At 36.4% G+C, this 7,549-nt stretch overlaps 1 protein-coding gene across 1 annotated transcript in view; it reads right to left on the reverse strand.

Annotated features, from left to right (window-relative positions):
* Positions 1–4,938, reverse strand: part of larp4b (La ribonucleoprotein 4B) — a gene marked incomplete at its 3' end in the record, with an annotated part of 37,663 nt that extends 32,725 nt beyond the window's left edge. Inside the window, exon 1 of the mRNA XM_080034655.1 lies at positions 4,813–4,938. The remainder of the gene's footprint in view (positions 1–4,812) is intronic.
* Between the last annotated feature and the right edge of the window lie 2,611 nt (positions 4,939–7,549).

Below are 7,549 nucleotides of genomic sequence, written 5' to 3' on the forward strand. Positions count from 1 at the left end.
CCGGTTAACCACCAGAATTAACGGTTATTAACCGGTTAACCGTTAAGATTTAATGTAGCCTATTTATAGTGAAATACATGAAGCATTATAGTAGGGCTCCCAACCTTTTTTTTGTTCCAAGGACCTGCCTCTAAAACAATTCAGGGACCAGTAGCCAACTTAAATGCCTACATTTTGACACAGCACCTTTGTCTGTTGTGAGAAGAGGTCTAGTATGCGAATGTAGGAGCAGAAAGTGCAATAAGTGACTGAAAAGGGACATTTACACACACACACACAGGCTTAGGGGATGGGTAGCCTACCGTCATTCATTCTTTACCGACAGTTGGCATTCTTACATCCGGTTCAGCAATATCAAAATAAGAGTCTGGATTTCAGAGAAATTAAGAGGATTTTTTTTTTTAACCGTTTAACCTTTGGCATTAACCGGTTAAAGATCTTCTTAACGGTTAACTGTTAACCAGTTAACCATGGACATCCCTAACCTGTATATTCAAGAAACCATCTTTAAGAACCAATACAAAACTACACTGTATTACCACAAAGGCTGTAAGTCTGTGGAACAACTGCAATGATGAGCTAAAAAAATGTACAACAATATCAAAACTAAAAAAAACTCTTCAGAAATCAAACATTGAATTGTTATGACCTGGAGCAGTGAATTTCTGTTTTGCTGTTTTCAATTTGATGGTTTTCGTTCATCTGTTCCATTATTTTATTTTGTTATTGTTTTGTCGAAAAGTTTTGATTTGTTTAACCCACGGGCCAAACATCATAGACACTGACTGATTCAAACTGAACATTTATTTTTTTTGTAAACAATTATAAAAAATAAAGAGGGGGTAGGACCAGAAAAGTTTTTCTTAACTTCTTCCTATCCCTTTTGAACATGAACTATGTTATTTGAGTTATGTATTTGTTGCTTAGGATCCTGAGGATCCCATTTGTTTGTTTTTAATTTATTTCTTTCCTTTTTTACTGCTCATTCGTTTTATTTTTGTTTGTATTATTATTTTTTTTAACCATGTTCAATAAAGACTTAATAAAAAAAAAAAAAAAAAAGGAGAACCCTAGGAGGCTGTGTATTAACTATTAGCACTGGATTTTTGTTCAGCGCACACACACACGCACACACAGGATCATGAGGAGATATTCACTGATTTTGACAACAAGCGATCTCCAAAAATCGCTGACTCACAAGACTACTGTGACATCATTGGCAGTTTGACCTTAAACCTCCCGTAACCATGGAGACCAACCCAGGGTCACACCGTACATGTCATTTCCTCTACATAAGCAGTGAGTCAGTCAATCACATCGTCTAGACAAGAACACACACACACACACACACACACACACACACACACACTTCAATCCCCATACTATCTACTATTTAGTATGGTTAGAATTATCCGGATGTCTACTAGATCCGGCCGAGATTGTTAGTGTTGAAAACTCCATTCATCACCGGAAGTGACGTCACATCGACTGAGCCTCTGTATGAAAACAACCGGGGATGTGACGGATATAAAAGCAAGATCAAGGTGCAATGTTATGATGAAATAAATAACTAAAAGTATGTCCCAATTGTATGCATACTGCATCCTAACTAGATTATTTTTATCGTCGGATGTAGTATGTAGAATAGAAAAAAGAAAGAGTATGAGATTTGGAACGCAGGGTTAGCTTAGCCTGCTCGCCCACTGCCTTATTTCCAGCCTGAATAATCACTACAGTTGATTTACGATCAAAAATCTTGTCTGTTGTTCCAAAATAAGCTCCAAGGTTTAACCCCACTGGTGCAAATATGCAACAAGGGAGGAGAGGACACACACACACACACACACACACACAGTTTATTTATAGTGCCTTCAGTGGGTGGGTTAGCGGTTAGCGCTGGTGGCTATCTCCACCCAAACACAGTCCACATGCGTTTGTTTTGAATCTGCTGCAACTTGTAGTCCAGTCGCAATGCAGCCGAGTGTTTAGTCGCTGACACAGCTGAGTGTGTGTGTGTGTGTGTCTCTCTGTGTCTGTGTGTGTGTGTGTGAGAGAGAGAGAGAGGAGAAGGAAGAGAGAGAGAGGAAAGAGCGAGAGAGATATGGGGCTATATGTTTTGATTTCATTTACTGACACACTGAAAAATTCACAATGTCTGCATCCACTTCAATGCACCTTCAGTACATAATAATAATAATAATAATAATAATAATAATAATAATAATAATAATAATAATAATAATAATAATAATAATAATAATAATAATAATAATAATAATAATAATAATAATAATAATAATAATAATAATAATAATATGCACTACATGTAATCATAGAAGTTTTTTTTTAATTCAATTTAAATTGTATATGAAAAGTAAAAAGGGATCCGAAGCAATTTTTTTTTTATAAATATTTAAAGTATCTATGAGGAGCTTTGAGTCTGTGTTGATTGTGGTGCCCCCTTTGGACCAAAGCGGTAGTGTTTACATGACACTATATTTTTTTAAAGTAAACATTGTTCTACAAAAGTGCTTCAAATTGTTAATATGGACTTCAAAGCAAAGTGTAACCCCTCCCTTTCGAAAAATTACAAAAGCTACGGTGGCCTTCAGGGACAAGAAGCTATAGTTACTAAAGATGGCATCATCCACCACTGCCTCAAGTCTTTGCACAATATCAAGTGATGAGGTGGAGATGTATTTAGTTATTTATTTATTCTATAGTACTTCTTCTTCTTCTTGGTCTTCCAACAGGTGCATTTGTAATGTCGTGAAATGCAAAATAATAGAATTAAAAATGCAAGATTGAAAATGTGATTAATCACAATTATAAAAACGTTTGACAGCCCAAATTAGAACATATTTAAGTATTTTCTACTATACCAATATTATAGGAAACTTAATATACTATTGAATAACTGCACCCACTACCTTTACCTTACCTGTGTGTGTATATTCTATCAAAACTTGTATTTCTTCACACATGGAGAAAGAGCTTTTAGTTTTTATGCACCAAATATCTGGAACAAACTCCCAGCAAACTTGAAGTCTGCTGCAACTCTCAGCTCCTTTAAATCAAATCTGAAGACTTTTCTGTTTCCCTTTTAACCTGTAATTGTAATCGCTTGTCCACATTTTATTTTATTTTTTTAACCTTTATTTATACAGGTAAATCCCATTGAGTACGAAGACTCTTTTGCAAGGGAGACCTGTTCCCATTTACACGTTACCATTCACACACCGATAGCAGGCTAACTATTAACATTCACACGAGGCAAGGTGGGGTAAGTGTCTTGCCCAAGGACACAACAACTATGACACAGGTGGCAGGGCCGGGATCGAACCTCCAACCCTTTGATCATCGGCCGACCCACTCTACCAACTGAGCCACAGTCGCCCCACATTGTCTATTACATGCAAATGTTCAATGATTAACTATTTGTCTGCCTGTTTTTGTAGTCTTTGTTTATACTATGTCTTAAATGCAATTTCTAATGTCTAATCTTGATGTATTTCTTGCCCCCTGTAAAGCGCTTTGAGTGGCCTTGTGTCTGAATTGTGCTATAGAAATAAACTTGCCTTAATATTTGAGCATTGTAATACAAAGTCTATCACACAACAACAATTTACTGTATGAGCATGTCAAAAATAAGATATTTAGATATTTTTATTTAGTATATACTGTCTGTATATTAATAGTATACACTTAATATAAAGGGTATATTTTCACTACATTTCAGAAGCAAATATTCTAATTCTACCATATACAGCTCTGGAAAAAATTAAGAGACCACTCCAAATGTTCAGTGTCTCTGGTTTTACTATTTATAGGCATATGTTTGAGTAGAATGAACATTTTGGTTTTATAAAATATAAACTACTGACAACATTTCTACCAAATTCCAAAAAAAAAAAATTGTCATTAAAAGCGTTTTCAATAAGTAATGTAGAGATGAAGATTTAAGAAAAATTCAGACTGGTCCCTTAATTTTTTCCGGAGCTGTATGTATATATATTTGAGTATTTCTAACATAACATTGTCATAGTAGCTCTAATAATATATGACGTTTATCTACGTCACTTGCGGAAGAAATGAAACCTAGGTGGAGGCTTTCGTTTGGGCCACTCATAGATATACTGTAGTTATCTACTGTATGCGGGCTACTAAATAAACAACAAACACAAAGTAATGACGTCTTTAACATGCAAACAGAACTATGACGTGATATTTTGGAGTTTGAAAGTTGAAGCAATTTCTGGTTGGTTTGATTGCTAGCTGTTTATGTAGCAGTAGCAGCATCCAATAAAAAATGGCGACTACCAGTATAGTTTTTTTTTTTTTTTAGCTCTTACTGTACAAAAAATACAATGTACCGGTCTTAATAATGCATTTTCGCTATGTTTTTAATAACAAAATGTCTCATAAATCCGACAATTAACAGAAATATGAACAAATCCTTCTGTAATAGCCTTCAGAATAGCGCTAAGAATGATTATGGAAAGTTTAGTTGACGTAAGTGCTTTTAGAAGTTGAGATTTTTGGTTCAGGGTATTGAACAAAAATAACAGCTGTTGGGATAATGTCCGTGAAAAGATGGTTGTATAGAAGAAATAAACAGACGCTAACAGACAAGGTTTAGTAAAAATAAACGCCTAAAAAACTACGTGTTGGACCCTTGATTCATAGGCTACTAGCATGAAAAAAAGACACGTTTAAGACACAAAATACTCGAAAAACCTCACAATTGACCAGTGCTTAAGTAAAATAACATTATCGCCTGCATTTATTTCCAGTGTAAGTTGCTTTACTGACCTGCACGGCGACGCAAACAGTGTGTTTGTGGAGGCAGCTGGTTGTGGTGGTTGAGGGTTGAGGCCTTGAATTGGTTTCCAGGATAAATACGCAGGGTATTAGCTAGCAGCAGGGCTATATCGAGCACGCTAGCCGGGAGGAGGGGGGGGGGAACAACAAGCTTACCCGCTTTAAAACCGCACCGCAAATACTCCTCAAGTCTTCCGGGGCAATGACAAAACAAAACAATTAAAGAAAAATGCCCGAAAAATTACTAATAAACTCCCCCCCGAAAAAAGGAAACAGCAACTGCAAGAATGAGCTAGGTGGCTATAGCTAGCTAACTAGCTTTGCCTGGCTCCTATCATCAACTTTGTGCAGTCGATAAATAGATGAATCTAGCTCCTAGGGAAGAGGAAAAAACGCGAAGCTGATATTCCACACAGTTGAAACAGTACAATATATGTTTCTACGGGGAGCGGGGGGAGTCAAAGGCCGACCGAGACAGAGAGAGAGAGTAAAACAGCAGAAATATTATCGCTACTCCGGTCTCAGAAAGCTTGCTATCGATGAAACACTCGCTGGTTTGCAGCTAAAGATGAGCTAGAGGAGGGAGGGGGAGGTCTGGTGAAGTCGCCGTTTCCTTTCCCTTTCGTGTGCAGCGCAGAGATCGTCTGTGAATACGGAGATGACGCACTCGTTTTTTTTCTTATTCAAACTGTTTATTGAACATCTTCACATAGGCAATACAGACAAACTTGCTCCTTTTCAGTAAAAGACCATTCTGATTTCAGTCATAGACCGCAGGTTGAGTTAACACAAAAACTAATATAAATGGAAATAGTATTCAAGAAAAAAGGAATGATGAACACAAAAACATAGATAACACAATACAGCCTATCATTAACCTGTCCAGAGCCCAATGATGATCCAATATATAACTGCACTTCTTAAACCTGCAGTGTGTAGAATTTTGGGTTTTATTTCCTAGCAGATTTTGTAGAAAGTAATTATAATATCCATAAGTAGGGGAAGGTGGGGTGATTTGTGCATTTTGGAAGTTGCAAAACCCCTTGTTTCTAGAAAACCGTGGAAGAAATTGGAAATGTGACCACATATTTAAGAAGAGCCATCCATTTGACTCATCCTGTAAAGAAGGGAGACACAAGGAATAAGATATAAGCACATTTAAGCTCAAAAAACTGTGTTTTGCCTTTCAAAGTAAAATTTCCATGATCAAGGTTTTTTGATTATTGTGTCTGAACAATTATAGACACGTTTGAAAACATTTGACACATGTTTTAGTGCTTTGGTATGCTACACTTTGAGTCTATATAGTTAGCACAATGTCAACCCTAAATTGCTGCATCATGCCTATTATCCAAAATTCTGGGGATGGGGTGATTTGTGCGCAAGGGCCTGGGTGAGTTATAAGTAAGTAAGTAAGTAAAATGTATTTATAAAAGCACATTTATGACAGTTTGCACTGTCCAAAGTGCTGTACATAGTGCATTCAGTAGGTAAACAATGAAGGTAAAATAACAATAACCAAAATAAAAGACGTAAAGCCCATACATCCACATAAACACAGATAGTAGTGCAGAGGTAAGTAAGTAGTGCAGAGGTTAATGGGGAGGAAACACCAGGGTGTACATATGGGTTTTGAGCCTTGATTTAAAGGCAGAAATGTAGGGGGAATCACATTTGTCAGGTGGCAGTTGGTTCCACAAGCACGGAGCAACTAGTGCAAAGTACATTTCTGAGAGTTGTGCCAGTGGCATGGCTGTATACGCTGGTCACCAAAAGAAAGTGATAGTCTACAGTAGCTCAGGAGAGAGTGACATCTCAATTCCACTTAACGACACCACTGATGAGAGTTCAGATGGCCAGAAAGATGATGATGGTGACTTTGTCATTGTGACACAATGACGCACAAATCACCCCACGTAGTGGGGTGATTTGTGCGACAAGACAACTTTTTTTCCGAAAGCTATATTTCTTAAACAGTTTATTCCAGATCCAAAGTTTTTATTGCCAGGGATGCACAACATCCTGAAATATATGTACATATTTGAGTTGGAGACATAACTGTCAAGGCCTCACTTTAAAATCACTTTGAGTAAAAAGTTGCACAAATCACCCCACCTTCCCCTACATTTAATTTAGTGCATAATAGCTGACATTTTATTTTTTTTCCCTTAGAAAGGGTCTCATATATGTCCATATTTCTGCATATTTTGGACCAAGGCCTAGTGCCGCCATCTTGAAAGTGTCATAGTTGGAATGTCATCAGGTGCATTGTTTAAAATTTAGAATTGTTCTTGTCCTTGAAGGCCACTGTAGCTTCTGTTATTATTCTAAAGGGTTGGGGTTACCCAGGGAGCGTTGCATTCTAGAACTTTGTAGAACTTTCTTGATGATGTCATATTACACACTGCACCTTTAATCATATGCAAACAATACAATAATAATTGAACAGCCTGAAGATCTTCTGTGAATGTGGCGATGACGCACTCAGAAAAAATAATATTTAAACATGCCCAATAAACTTTTTTTTTAACTTCTTTTTATTGAGTTTTTACATTATAAAAAAACAATTACAAAATAAATATTGAAATATATCTATATCTCCCCGACCCCCCCCCCCCCCCCCTCTTGATGTACAATTAAATGCATATGAATAACATAAAAAAAAAATATATATATATAATAATAATAATAATAATAATAAAAATAAAAAATAAAGTACAATAGTAAT

This window comes from Ammodytes marinus, assembly GCF_949987685.1.
Source record: "Ammodytes marinus genome assembly, chromosome: 9".
NCBI classification, from domain to species: domain Eukaryota; kingdom Metazoa; phylum Chordata; class Actinopteri; order Uranoscopiformes; family Ammodytidae; genus Ammodytes; species Ammodytes marinus.